The sequence below is a fragment of the Arachis hypogaea genome, chromosome 9 (genome assembly GCF_003086295.3).
Source record: "Arachis hypogaea cultivar Tifrunner chromosome 9, arahy.Tifrunner.gnm2.J5K5, whole genome shotgun sequence".
Taxonomy (NCBI): Eukaryota; Viridiplantae; Streptophyta; class Magnoliopsida; order Fabales; family Fabaceae; genus Arachis; species Arachis hypogaea.
In genome coordinates this window covers 43,682,190-43,697,457 of record NC_092044.1, presented here as the reverse complement: position 1 = coordinate 43,697,457, position 15,268 = coordinate 43,682,190, and positions in this window count along the sequence as shown.

Below are 15,268 nucleotides of genomic sequence, written 5' to 3'. Positions count from 1 at the left end.
CTCTCCCTTGTTACAGAAGGATAGCCGTGTGCCTTAAACACAAGGTAGTCCCCATTCAATTGAAGGACTAATTCTCCTCTGTTAACATCTATCACAGCTTCTGCTGTGGCTAGGAAAGGTCTTCCAAGGATGATGCATTCATCCTCCTCCTTCCCAGTGTCTAAGATTATGAAATCAACAAGAATGTAAAGGCCTTTAACCTTTACCAACACGTCCTCTACTAATCCATAAGCTTGTCTTACTAACTTGTCTGCCAATTGTAATGAGAATAAGGCAGGCTGTACCTCAATGATCCCCAGCTTCTCTAGTACAGAGAGTGGCATAAGATTTATGCCTGATCCTAGGTCACACAGAGCCTTGTTAAAGGTCATGGTGCCTATGGTACAGGGTATTAAGAATTTACCAGGATCTTGTCTTTTTTGAGGTAAAGTTTTCTGAACCCATGTATCTAGTTCACTAATGAGCAAGGGAGGTTCACCTTCCCAAGTCTCATTACCAAACAACTTGGCATTCAGCTTCATGATGGCTCCTAGATATTGAGCAACTTGCTCTCCAGTCACATCTTCATCCTCTTCTGAGGAAGAATAGTCTTCAGAGCTCATGAATGGCAGAAGGAGATTTAGTAGAATCTCTATGGTCTCTATATGAGCCTCAGATTCCTTTAGGTCCTCAATAGGGAACTCCTTCTTGTTTGAGAGACGTCCCAAGAGGTCTTCCTCACTAGGATTTTCATCCTTCTCCTCCCTTGTGCATTAGGCCATATTGATTACATCAATGGCCTTGCACTCTCCTTTTGGATTTTCTTCTGTATTGCTTGGGAGAATACTGGGAGGAGTTTCAGTGACTTTCTTACTTAGCTAGCCCACTTGTGCCTCCAAATTTTTGATGGAGGACCTTGTTTCACTCATGAAACTTAAGGTGACCTTAGACAGATCAGAGACTAAATTTGCTAAATTAGAGGGGCTCTGCTCAGAATTCTTTGTCTGTTGCTGAGAAGATGATGGAAAAGCCTTGTTATTGCTTAGCCTATTTCTTCCACCATTATTAAAGCCTTGTTGAGGCTTTTGTTGATCCTTTCATGAGAAATTTGGATGATTTCTCCATGATGAATTATAGGTGTTTCCATAAAGTTCACCCATGTAATTTACCTCTACTATTGCAGGGTTCTCAGGATCATAAACTTCTTCAGAAGCTGCCTCTTTAGTACTATTGGATGCATTTTGCCATCCATTCAGACTTTGAGAAATCATGTTGACTTGCTGAGTCAACACTTTGTTCTGAGCCAGTATGGCATTCAGAGCATCAATTTCAAGAACTCCCTTCCTCTGAGGCATCCCATTATTCACGAAATTCCTCTCAGAAGTGTACATGAATTGGTTATTTGCAACCTTGTCAATAAGTTCTTGAGCTTCTGCAGGCATTTTCTTTAAGTGAATGGATCCACCTGCAGAATGGTCCAATGACATTTTGGAAAACTCAGATAGACCATAATAGAATATATCTAATATGGTCCATTTTGAAAACAAGTCAGAAGGACACTTTTTGGTCATCTGCTTGTATCTTTCCCAAGCTTCATAGAGGGATTCACCATCTTTTTGCTTGAAGGTCTGAACATCCACTCTAAGATTGCTCAACTTTTGAGGAGGAAAGAATTTATCCAAGAAGGCTGTGACCAGCTTATCCTAGGAGTCCAGGCTATCTTTAGGTTGTGAGTCCAACCATGTTCTAGCTCTGTCTCTTACAGCAAAAGGGAAAAGAATGAGCTTGTAGACTTCAGGGTCTACTCCATTTGTCTTAACAGTCTCACAAATCTGCAAGAACTCAGTTAAAAACTGATAAAGATCTTCAGATGGAAGTCCATGAAACTTGCAGTTCTGTTGCATCAAAGCAACTAATTGAGGTTTTAGCTCAAAATTGTTTGCTCCAATAGCAGGAATTGAGATGCTTCTTCCATCAAACTTGGACATTGGTTTAGTGAAATCACCAAGCATCCTCCTTGCATTATTGTTTTTGGGTTCGGCTGCCATCTCCTTCTCTTGTTCGAAAATTTGAGAAAGGTTGCCTCTGGATTGTTGTAATTTAGCTTCTCTTAGTTTCATTTTCAGAGTCCTTTCAGGTTCTGGATCAGCTTCAACAAAGATGCCTTTTTCCTTATTCCTGCTCATATGAAAGAGAAGAGAAAAAGAAAAAGGAAGAGGAATCCTCTATATCTGGACAAAGAGGATTCTTATTATTAGTAGAAGAAGAAAGGAATAAAAGTGGAGAATCCAATCACAAGGGTGAGGATAGAGGCAGTGATTGGAGATGAAGAGAGGTGAAGAGAAGTGTTAGTAAATAAATAAATAAATAGAAGAAGAGAAGAGAGGGGAGAATTCGAAAATAATTTTGAAAAAGCAGTTAATGATTTTCGAAAATTAAAGATAAGATATAATTAAAATTAAAATTTAAAATAATTAAAAAGAATTTTTGAAAAAGAGATGAGATATTTTCAAAAATTAAAGAGGGAAAAGTAGTTAGGTGGTTTTAAAAAGATAAGAAACAAACAAAAAGTCAAATAGTTAGTTGAAAAGATATTAAAATCAAATTTGAAAAGATAAGAAGATAAGAAGTTAGATAAGATATTTTGAAATCAAATTTTTGAAAAAGATAAAATTTTGAAAAAGATATGATAAAAAGATAAGATAAGAAGATATGATAAGAAGATAGGATTGAAAAAGATTTAATTTTTAAAATTAAAATTAATTACTTAACTAACAAGAAACTAAAAGATATGGTTCTAGAATTTAAATATTGAACCTTTCTTAACAAGAAAGTAACAAACTTCAAATTTTTTAATCAATCATATTAATTGTTAGCATAATTTCAAAAATTAAGATAAAATTAAGAAAAAGATTTTTTTGAAAAACATTTTAAAGAATTTTCGAAAATTAATAAGAAAAATGAAAAAGATTTAATTTTGGAAAAAGTTTTAAAAAGATAAGATTTTTTTTAAAAAATTGAAAATTTGACTTAACTTGTAAGAAACAACTAATTTTAAAATTTTTTGACCAAGTCAACTCAAATTTTCGAAAATTTGGAGAGAAATAAGGAAAAGATATTTTTTGATTTTTAAATTTTTAATGATGAGAGAGAAAAACACAATTATGACCCAAAACATGAAAATTTTGGATCAAAACCAATTATGCATGCAAGAACACTATGAATGTTAAGATGAACACCAAGAACACTTTGAAGATGATGATGAACATCAAGAACATATTTTTGAAAAAATTTTTGATGCAAAGAAAATATGCAAGACACCAAACTTAGAATTGTTTAATGCATGGACACTATGAATGCAAAAATGCATATGAAAAACAACATACAACACAAAACAAGAAAACATCAAGATCAAACAAGAAGACTTGTCAAGAACAACTTGAAGATCATGAAGAACACCATGAATGCATGAATTTTTGAAAAATGCAAGAAAAATTTTTAAAGCATGCAATTGACACCAAACTTAAAAATTGACTCAAGACTCAAACAAGAAACACAAAATATTTTTGGTTTTTATGATTTTATGATTTTTTTGTATTTTTATTATTTTTTTCGAAAATTATATTTTTGAAAAACGAAAATAAAGAAAAAAATTTTTGAAAGATTTTTGAAAACTTTTTTGAAAGGAGAATAAAAAGAAAATTACCTGATCTGAGCAACAAGATGAACCGTCAGTTGTCCATACTCGAACAATCCCTGGCAACGGCGCCAAAAACTTGGTGGACGAAATTGTGATCATCAACAATGGCTCCAAAGATTTGGTGCTCTCAAACGTGAATCTCACTTTGTCACAACTCCGCACAACTAACCAGCAAGTGTACTGGGTCGTCCAAGTAATACCTTACGTGAGTAAGGATCGATCCCACAGAGATTGTTGGTATGAAGCAAGCTATGGTCATATTGTAAATCCCAGTCAGGCGGATTTAACTGGATTAAGAGATTATTGGTTTAAATAAAGATAATAAAATAAACAGAAAATAAAGATAAAGTTACTCATGTAATCCAATGGTGGGAATTTCAGATAGGTGTATCGAGGTGCTGTGTTCCTTCTGAATCTCTGCTTTCCTACTTCTTCCTTCTGATTTTTCATCACTCATTTCTATGGCAAGTTGTATGTAAAGCATCACCGTTCTCAATGGCTACATCCCATCCTCTCAGTGAAAATGGTCCAAATGCTCTGTCACAGCACGACTAATCATCTGTCGGTTCTCAATCAGGTTGGAATAGAATCCAGTGATTCTTTTGCGTCTGTCACTAACGCCCAGCCTTCAGGAGTTTGGAGCTCGTCACAGTCATTCAATCCCAGAATCCTACTCGGAATACCACAGACAAGGTTAGACTTTCCGGATTCCGATGAATGCCGCAATCAATTCTAGCTTATACCACGAAGATTCTGATCAAGGAATCCAAGAGATATGCGCCCGGTCTAAGGTAGAATGGAAGTGGTTGTCAGTCACGTGCGTTCATAGGTGAGAATGATGATGAGTGTCACAGATCATCACATTCATCAAGTTGAAGTGCAACGAATATCTTAGAACAGGAATAAATCGAATTGGATAGAAGATAGTAGTAATTGCATTAAAACTTGAGGTACAGCAGAGCTCCACACCCTTAATCTATGGTGTGTAGAAACTCCACTGTTGAAAATACATAAGTGAAAGGTCCAGCCATGGCCAAACGGCCAGCCCCCAGATCTAAGAACTAAACGTCCAAAGATTGAATAATACAATCAAAGATATCTAATAAACTAGTAAAAAATTCTATTTATACTAAAATAGCTACTAGGGTATACAGAGGTAAGTAATTGATGCATAAATTCACTTCCGGGGCCCACTTGGTGTGTGCTTGGGCTGAGCTTGATCTATCCACGAGCTGAGGCTTCTCTTGGAGTTGAACGCCAAGTTGTAACGTGTTTTGGGCGTTCAACTCTGGTTCGTGACGTGTTTCTGGCATTTGACTCCAGAATGCAGCATGGAACTGGCGTTGAGCACCAGTTTAAGTCGTCAAATCTCGAATAAAGTATGAACTATTATATATTGCTGGAAAGCTCTGGATGTCTACTTTCCAACGCCGTTGAGAGCGTGCCATTTGGAGTTCTGTAGCTCCATAAAATCCATTTTGAGTGCAGGGAGGTCAGATTCCAACAACATCAGCAATCCTTTGTCAGCCTCCTATCAGAGTTTTGCTCAGGTCCCTCAATTTCAGCTAGAAAATACCTGAAATCACAGAAATACACACAAACTCATAGTAAAGTCCAAAAATGTGAATTTAGCATAAAAACCAATGAAAACATCCCTAAAAGTAACTAGATCATATTAAAAACTACCTAAAAATAATGCCAAAAAGCGTAAAAATTATCCGCTCATCAATGGCCTTGCACTCTCTTTTTGGATTCTCTTCTGTATTTCTTGGGAGATTATTAGTAGGAGTTTCAGTAACTCTTTTACTCAGCTAACCCACTTGTGCCTCCAAATTTTTGATGGTGAACCTTGTTTCATTCATGAATCTGAGAGTGGTCTTAGATAGATTAGAGAGTATATTTGCTAAGCCAGAGAGGCTCTACTCAGAATTCTCTGTCTGTTGCTGAGAAGATGATGGAAAAGGCTTGCTATTGCCAAACCTATTTCTCCCACTATTATTGTTGTTGAAGCCTTGTTGAGGCATCTGTTGATCCTTCCAGGAGAAATTTGGATGATTCCTCCATGAAGGATTATAGGTGTTTCCATAGGATTCTCCCATGTAATTCACCTCTTCCATTGTAGGATTCTCAGGGTCATAAGCTTCTCCTTCTGAGGAGGCTTCTTTAGCACTGCCAGATGTAGCTTGTAATCCAGTCAGATTCTGAAAAATCATATTAACTTGCTGAGTCAATATTTTGTTTTGAGCCAATATGGCATTCAGAGTATCAATTTCAAGAACTCCTTTCTTCTCAGTCATCCCATTATTTATAGGATTTCTTTTAGAAGTGTACATGAACTGGTTATTTGCAACCATCTCAATGAGTTCCTGGGTTTCTGCAGGGTTTTTAGATGAAGGGATCCACCAGCAGAATGGTCCAATGACATCTTGGATAATTCAGACAGACCATCATAGAATATACATATGATGCTCCATTCGGGAAGCATGTCAGAAGGACACCTTTTGGTTAGTTGCTTGTATCTTTCCCATGCTTCATAAAGGGATTCACCTTCCTTCTATTTGAAGGTTTGGACGTCCACTCTAAGCTTGCTCAGCTTTTGATGGGGAAAGAATTTGGTCAAGAAAGCATTGACCAACTTATCCCAAGAGTTCAGGCTTTCTCTAGGTTGTGAGTCCAACCATGTTCTAGCTCTGTCTCTTATAGTAAAGGGGAAAAGCATAAGTCTGTAGACCTCGGGATCAACCCCATTGGTCTTAACAGTATCATAAATCTATAAGAATTCAGCTAAGAACTGATGCGAATCTTCCAATAGAAGTCCATGAAACTTGCAATTCTGCTGCATTAGAGAAACTAATTGAGGCTTAAGCTCAAAGTTGTTTGCTCCAATGGTAGGAATTGAGATGTTTCTTCCATAGAAGTTGGAAGTTGGTGCAGCATAGTGATGTGTGGAAAATGATCCAACACAAAACTCACCGGCAAGTGTACCGGGTCGCATCAAGTAATAAAACTCACGGGAGTGAGGTCGATCCCACAGGGATTGAAGGATTGAGCAATTTTAGTTTAGTGGTTGATTTAGTCAAGCGAATCAAGTATTGGTTGAGTGGTTTATCTTTAATAGAAGCTAAATTGCTTGGAATGTAAAGGGAGAGGGGAGAATTGCTGTAAATTAAAGAACAGGAAAGTAAAAGATGCTGAATCTTAAAAGACAAGAAATTAAATGACTAAAACTTAAAGTGAAAGAAATGTAAATTGCAGTAACTTAAAATGCAAGAAATGTAAATTGCTTGAATGAAAAAGGGGAGTTGAGGATTGGGGATTCAGAATTTCAGCAAGGGAAAGTAAATTGCAACAATTAATAAAGCAGAAGATGACTTGGAAGTAACTAAAATTCAAACAGAAGATGAAATTAAAGTGCAGCAGGGTTCCCAGAAGAACCAAAAAGGAAAATAGGATCTCAGGTCTCAAGAGACTAGAAAGCAAAGTCTAGATCTCAATTGCCTTCCCAGATCCAAGTTCACAAAGCAATTAACAAGAAATAGAAGAAGAAGCAGTAAAGGAAATTGAAATTAAACTCAATTATGCAGAAGAGGAATTAAAGAGATTTTGAATAGAGATTGAGACAGAATTTCCTCAATTCTTCACACCCAAAACTCAAACAAGAAAAATAAAAATGCCCACACAAGAACGAGGAAGAAGAGAGATCAATTCTCCTCCCCAATTCTCTGAAATCTCAGTGAAGTCCCTAAGAGAAAGTTCAAAAGCTCAAAATAAAAGTAAAGGTTCAAAGGAAAATTCAAAGTTCAAAAGTAAAGTAAAAGTTTCTAATTACATCAAACTAGCTCCTATTTATACACTTTCCATTCTTGGATCTTAGGATTTGGATGGGCTTTTGATTTGGTGAAGGAATGAATTTTATTGGATTTTTAAATCCAATTTTAGCCCATGAAGGATTGCTTCCAGGAGGCTGCCCTGCCCTTGTGGAGGGCAGGGCAGGATTTGGTGCGTGCGGCCATGGTGCAGGCGTGGTGTGCGAGCTTGGTGCGCATGATGCTGCCCTGCCCTCGCGGAGGGCAGGGCAGAAATTTTTGGTGCGCCATTTTGGTGCCTGTGCGCGCTGCTGGTACTGCCGGATTATGCTTTGGTGCGCCAGGTTGGTGCGCTGGCCGTGCCACAATAAAATGCTGCCCTGCCCTCGCGGAGGGCAGGGCAGTGTTTCCAAATTGAAGTCCCGTGTTCGAGACTTGGCCGATGCACACGCTACTATTTTTCCTCGGCTTTCTTGGCACCATAATGAGGCCTAGTTCCTTGCTTTCTCCTTGTGCCGTGTTCGACTTTTATGGCAAGCATTGGTAGGCTTTTTCCTTTGATTTATTTTCCATGAAGGCCCGATACTGCCCTTGTGGAGGGCAGGGCAAGGTTTTGCTCTTCTTTGATCCAAGGCACAATTTTGTGCTCTGCCCTTGTCGTGGGCAGGGCAGAGTTGCCTCTCAAGCCTTGTTTCCTTATGTTGCCCTCCTAGAGGGCAGTGTGCCCTTGTGGAGGGCAATACTTGCACTCCTCCTTTATGCGCCACGCCTTTTTCTCCTTGGGTCACGCTTTCTTAAGCCACGCTTTCTCTTTTCTTCTTTTCTTCACCTACAATCAACCAAAACAACCACTCAAAGTATCACTGAATTCACAAGGCTTATAAATCAATTAAAATTCAATTAAATTTAGCTTAAACCTCATGAGTTAGCATCAATTTAATGGTAGTTGCTTGATCTAAAGAAGTTATGCATTTTCACTCCAAATCACTTACTTAGAATGCAAGAAAGTGCATAAAGATTAATAAAACAAGTGAAATTAGCTTGAAAAATGGGTATATGATGACTTGTCATCACATAGTCACCAAGTATCTTCTTTGCATCTCTATCATTGTTGTTGGGTTCGGCTGCCCTGTCTGCTTTTTTTTTTTGAAATTTTCTGTAAGGTCCTCTCCGGAGTGTTGTGCTTTAGAAAGAGATGAGAGAGAATATATGAAAATTAGAACTAAAACAATTAAAAAAAAGATTTTAAAACTAAAAAGATTTTTAATTAACTAATTGGAAGTGGACAAGTGGTTAGGTGGTTAGGTGGTTTTGAAAAAGATAAGAAATAGTAATTAGTTGAAAAAGATTTGAAAATAATTTTGAAAAGATAAGAAGTTAGAAAAAGATTTTGAAATCAAAATTTTAAAAAGATATGATTGAAAAAAGATTTGATTTTAAAAAGATATGATTGAAAAAGATTTTATTTTTAAAATTGATGACTTGACTAACAAGAAAATAAAAGATATGATTCTAAAATTCAAATATTGAACCTTTCTTAACAAGAAAGTAACAAACTTGCAATCTTTTGAATTAAACCATTAATTGTTAGCAAGGATTTTTGAAAATGTTGAAAGATAAGATTTTAAAATTATGAATTAAAACATGAAGATTTGAAAAAATTTGAATTGGAAATGAAATTACCTCCCTTGTGTCATCCCGGCGTTAAACACCCAGAATGATATCCATTCTGGCCCTTAACGCCCATGTGGCTACCTCTTTGGGCGTTTAACGCCTAGCCATATACCCTGGCTAGCGTTAAATGCCAGAAATCCTTCTTTACTGGGTGTTTTTCTAAACGCCCATAATGCTGCCCATTCTGGCATTTAACGCCCAAAATGATAGCTTTACTGGCGATAAACGCCCAGAATGATAGCCATTCTGGCGTTTAACGCCCAAAGTGCCTCTTTACTGGCATTTTATTACCAGTGAGCACTTGTTCTCTATGATTCTTCTGCTTTATGTTCTGAATCTTTATTTCTCTGTATTATTTACTGGAAAAGATATATATTTTTTATTTTTTTTGAATTTTTAATAAGGTGAGAGAAAAACAAAAAATGTCTCAAATCATAAGAATTTAAGATCAAACCACTAATGCTTGCAAGAACACTTTGAATGTCAAGATGAACTCCAAGAACACTATGAAGATCATGATAAACATCAAGAACATATTTTTGAAAATTTTTGTGAAAAGAAAGACACGCAAGACACCAAACTTAGAAATTTTGAATGTTTAGACACTATGAATTCGAAAATGTATATGAAAAACAACATAAAACACAAAACAAGAAAACAATGGGATTGAACAAAGCAAATAATCAAGAACAACTTGAAGATCACAGAAGAACACAATGCATATTTTTTTGGTTTTTATGATTTTATTAATTTTTTTTGGAAAACCTTTTGAAAAGAAAACAAAGGTTGAAACAAGAAAGAAGGTTACCCAATCTAAGCAACAAGATAAACCGTCAGTTGTCCAAACTCGAACACACCCCTGCAACGGCGCCAAAAACTTGGTGCACGAAATTGTGATCACACTTTTCACAATTCCGCACAACTAACCAGAAGTGCACTGGGTCGTCCAAGTAATACCTTACATGAGTAAGGGTCGATCCCACGGAGATTGACGGCTTGAAGCAAGCTATGGTCATCTTGTAAATCTCAGTCGGGCGAATTCAAATGGTTATGAGATTTTGATAATTAAAAGATAAATAAAACGAAAAATTAACATAGAGATACTTATGTAATTCATTGGTGGGGATTTCAGATAAGCGTTTGGAGATGCTTTGTTGCTTCTAAACCTCTACTTTCCTATTGTCTTCATCCAATCATGCGTGCTCCCTTCCATGGCAAGCTGTAACATACTCTCAGTGAAAATGGTCTGGCTACAGTTTCTGTACGGCTAATCAACTGTCGAATTTCTCGTCTCGAATGAAAAATACCAGGCACAGCTACCACAGGGCTAATCATCTCTCAGTTCTCACTTGTGTCAGAATAGGATCCATTGATCCTAATGCACACTATCACTGCGCCCAACAGTCGCGAGTTTGAAGCTCGTCACAGTCATCCCTTCCCAGATCCTACTCGGAATACCACACACAAGGTTTAGACTTTTCGGATCTCAGGAATGATGTCTATTGGTTCTAGCCTATACCACAAAGGTTCTAATCTCAGATTTGGATGCTCTGTTGTCAGGAGAGACAATGCGAATCGTGGATCAGAGACCCAAGAGTATATACTCCGGCTGTCGTCTAATGACTACGTTGAACATCATGTAGACTGCTTTGTGGTTGTCAGGCATGTGGATCTTGGCTAAGCGGGTAATGAAGATAGTGGGTAATTGTCACGGGTCACTGATGAGCGGATAATTTATACACTTTTTGGCATTGTTTTTATATAGTTTTTAGTATGATTTAGTTAGTTTTTAGTATATTTTTATTAGTTTTTAAGAAAAATTCACATTTCTGGACTTTACTAGGAGTCTGTGTGTTTTTCTGTGATTTCAGGTATTTTCTGGCTGAAATTGAGGGACCTGAGCAAAAATCTGATTCAGAGGTTGACAAAGGACTGCATATGTTGTTGGATTCTGACCTCCCTGCACTCGAAGTGAATTTTCTTGAGCTAAAGAACTTCAAATGGCGCGCTCTCAATTGCGTTGGAAAGTAGACATCCTAAGCTTTCCCGCAATATATAATAGTCCATACTTTGCACGAGTTTTGATGATGTAAAATGGCATCAAAACGCCGGCTCTCTGCCCTTTTCTGGCGTCAAAACGCCAAAACTGGCATAAAAGTTGGAGTTAAACGCCCAAACTGGTACCAAAGCTGGTGTTTAACTCCAAGGAAGACCTCTACATGTGTAAAGCTCAATGCTCAGCCAAAGCACACACCAAGTGGGTCCGGAAGTAGATTTCTTCATTATTTACCTATTTCTGTAAACTCTAGTAGCTAGTTTCATTATAAATAGGACCTTTTACTGTTGTATTTTCATCTTCTGATCATAGAGACATTTTGGATGTTATATTTTCATATTTGGGGATGTTGGGCATTTGGCCATGCCTAGATCTTGTTCTTGTGTATTTTCAACGGTGGAGTTTCTACACACTATAGATTAAGGTGTAGAGCTCTGTTGTTCCTCGATTATTAATGCAATTACTACTATTTTCTATTCAATTCATGCTTATCCCTGTTCTAAGATATCTATTCGCAAACAAGAACTTGATGAATGTGATGATTATGTGACCCTCATCATCATTCTCAACCTATGAACGCGTGCGTGACAAACACTCCTATTCTACATGAAAACAAGCTTGAATGCATATCTCTTAGCCTCCATTATGAAAGATCAGAGTCTTCGTGGTATAAGCTAGAATTATTGGCGGCCATTCCTGAGATCCGGAAAGTCTAAACTTTGTCTGTGGTATTCCGAATAGGATCTTGGAAGGGATGACTGTGACGAGCTTCAAACTCGCGAGTGTTGGGCGTAGTGACAAACACAAAAGGATCACTGGATTCTATTCCAACATGATCGAGAACCGACAGATGATTAGTCATGCAGTGACAGCGCATTGGGACCATTTTCACTGAGAGGACGGGAAGTAGCCATTGACAACGGTGATGCCCAACATACAGCTTGCCATGGAAAGGAGTATGAAGGATTGGATGAAGACAGTAGGAAAGCAGAGATTCAAGAGGGATGAAGCATCTCCATACGCTTATATGAAATTCCCACCAATGAATTACAAAAGTATCTCTATCTTTATTTTATGTTTTATTTATCTTTTAATTATCAAAACTCCATAACCCATTTGAATCCGCCAGACTGAGATTTATAAGGTGACCATAGCTTGCTTCAAGCTAAAAATCTCCGTGGGATCGACCCTTACTCACGTAAGGTTTATTACTTGGATGACCCAGTGCACTTGCTGGTTAGTTATGCATAGTTGTGAAAAAGAATTGAGAGTACAATTGTGCATACCAAGTTGTTGGCACCATTGTGTATCACAATTTCATGCACCAGTCACCCCTTCATTCTGACTTAACTGAATTAAGTGTGAGAGTATATCTTGGAGAAGAAGTATGTGTGAATTGAAAGAGAAATAATAATACTTGCATTAGTTCATGAAGAACAGCAGAGCTCCTCACCTTAATCTATGAGGTGTATAAACTCCACCGTAGAAAATACATAAGAACAAAATGGTCTAGGCATGGCCGAATGGACAGCCTCCAAAAAAGGTTCGAAGAACACCCAGAAGGTCAAAGACTTCCAATACAATAGTAGAAAGTGCTATTTATACTAAACTAGTATACTAGGTTTACAGAAAATGAGTAACTAAGTGCAGATAGTGCAGAAATCCACTTCCGGGGCCCACTTGGTGTGTGCTTGGGCTGAGCTTTGAAGCTTTCACGTGCATAGGCCATCCTTGGAGTTAAACGCCAGCTTGGATGCCAGTTTGGGCGTTTAACTCCAGTTCTGGTGCTAGTTCCGGTGTTTAACGCCAGAAAAGGGTCTCTGTTGGGTGTTTAAATGCCAGTTTGGGCCATCAAATCTTGTGAAAAGTAGAGAGTATTATACATTTCTGGAAAGCCCAAGATTTCTACTTTCCAACGTAATTAAAAGCGAGCCAATTGGGCTTTTGTAGCTCTGGAAAATCCACTTTGAGTGTAGGAGGGTCAGAATCTAACAACATCTGCAGTCCTTTCTCAGCCTCTGAATCAGATTTTTGGTCAGGTCCCTCAATTTCAGCCAGAAAATACCTGAAATCATAGAAAAACACAAACTCATAGTAAAGTCCAGAAATGTGATTTTTGCATAAATCCTAATAAAAATATACTAAAAATTAACTAAAACATACTAAAAACTTCCTAAAAACAATGCCAAAAAGCGTATAAATTATCCGCTCATCATTGATGCACTATTATTGTACTTTGATCTCATTTCAATGAAATTCATGATTTCTTTGTTGTTTCATAATTATTTTGGTTTTCTATTTTTTATCTCTTGCTTTTGTAGTTGTAGATCCCTTTAATTCTTCCAATTTATGATGTTTACCTTTATTGCCTTTTATGTGTTTGATGAAATGTCTCTTGTATTCATAGCTTATATTTCTCTCCTCTTGGTTTGAGTTGAGTAATTAGTGACACTTGAGTTATCAAACTCTCCTGTTGATTGATAATTGGAAGTTGCTAATCAATTTGAATAACACTAACTCTAGTCTCTCCTTAGGATTTGACTAGGACTTGTGGACTCAATTTGATTACTTCCACTTGACTTTTCTTCATAGTTAGAGATTAACTAAGTGGAGTAGAGGATGATTCTTGTCACAATTGATAAGGATAACAAAGATAGGATATCTAGTTCTCAAACCTTACTAAGAGCTTTCTTAGTTGTTAGTTTATTTCCTTTGCAATTTACATTTCTTATTTCTTGACTCAAAAACTCCAAAACATACTCCATAACCAATAACAATACCACTTCCCTGCAATTTCTTTGAGAGACGACCCGATGTTTGAATTCTTCGATTATTTTTATTGGGGTTTGTACTTGTGACAAACAATTTTTTGTATGAAAGGATTGTTTGTTGGTTTAGAAACTATACTTGCAACGAGAATTTATTTGTGAATTCTTTACCGACAAATTTTCCTTCATCAGCGCGTCAATTAGACCTCTGTAGCTCCAGAAATACTTCTTTGAATGTACGGAGGTCAGGAGTTGACAACATCTGCAGTCCTTTCTTTACCTTTGAATCAAAGCTTTCCAAAAGTTGGTAGATTAATCCAAAAATCACCTAAAATCATAGAAAAACCACAAAGACTCAAAGTAGCATCCAAAGAGTGATTTTTGCACTAAAACCTACTAAAACATAATAAACTTTACAAAACATACTAAAAACACTGAGAAAATAGTGCCAAAAAGTGTTTAAAATATCTGCTCATCAATAAGTAATTATTATAATAACATGTTACTCCTTCAATTTTCAAATCATATAACCCACCACCACATGCTACCACAATCCTTTTTTTTTCCTACTGCTAAACCATTCATATTTTCCATCCGTTCGAGAGCTTGCATGTTGTCTTCTTCTCACATCTGTGCTTGGATCTGTGGTGTTACCATACCCATCATTCTTCTATGTTCTTCATCATAGTCAGAAGGAAGAAGACATTTCTGTCCCCTTCTCTCTCTGCTCGAGGCCCGGTCGTTCCTCTCTCGTCGTCAATAGCAATCATCCCACTTCCGGGTAAGCACCACTGGATCCCCCTGTGCTCAACTGCTGATTTTTTTATTGAAAGTAAGGCCATTAATGAGTCTTAAGTTGACATGCAAGCTTCTCTTGATCTTGTTAACTGAGTTAATTTGTTAACGGGGAGTAAAATTTGTTGATGCAGAGTAGAAATCAGTATTAGGAAATTCTGAGTTGGGGTTTTTGTTGTATATTTGAATGCATTTTTAATTGAGTTAACAGGAATAGGATTGGTTTCCTGAATGAATGTTGTTGCCATTCATTGTTCATGAGAAATCCTTAATCTTGAATGTTATTGCTGATTATGATTGCCAAGAAAATTTCGTGCATATTTGTCTCCATTTATGTGGAAATAATTCCCATTAAGTTATTTATTAAAATATTTGAAAATAGAACAAACAAAAAAGAAATAAAAGAAAATGAAAAATAACTTATCATTTTGCACCTTCATTTGCCATATAAATAGCAGGGTACATGCTTAAGTGCACACCCCTCCAAGGC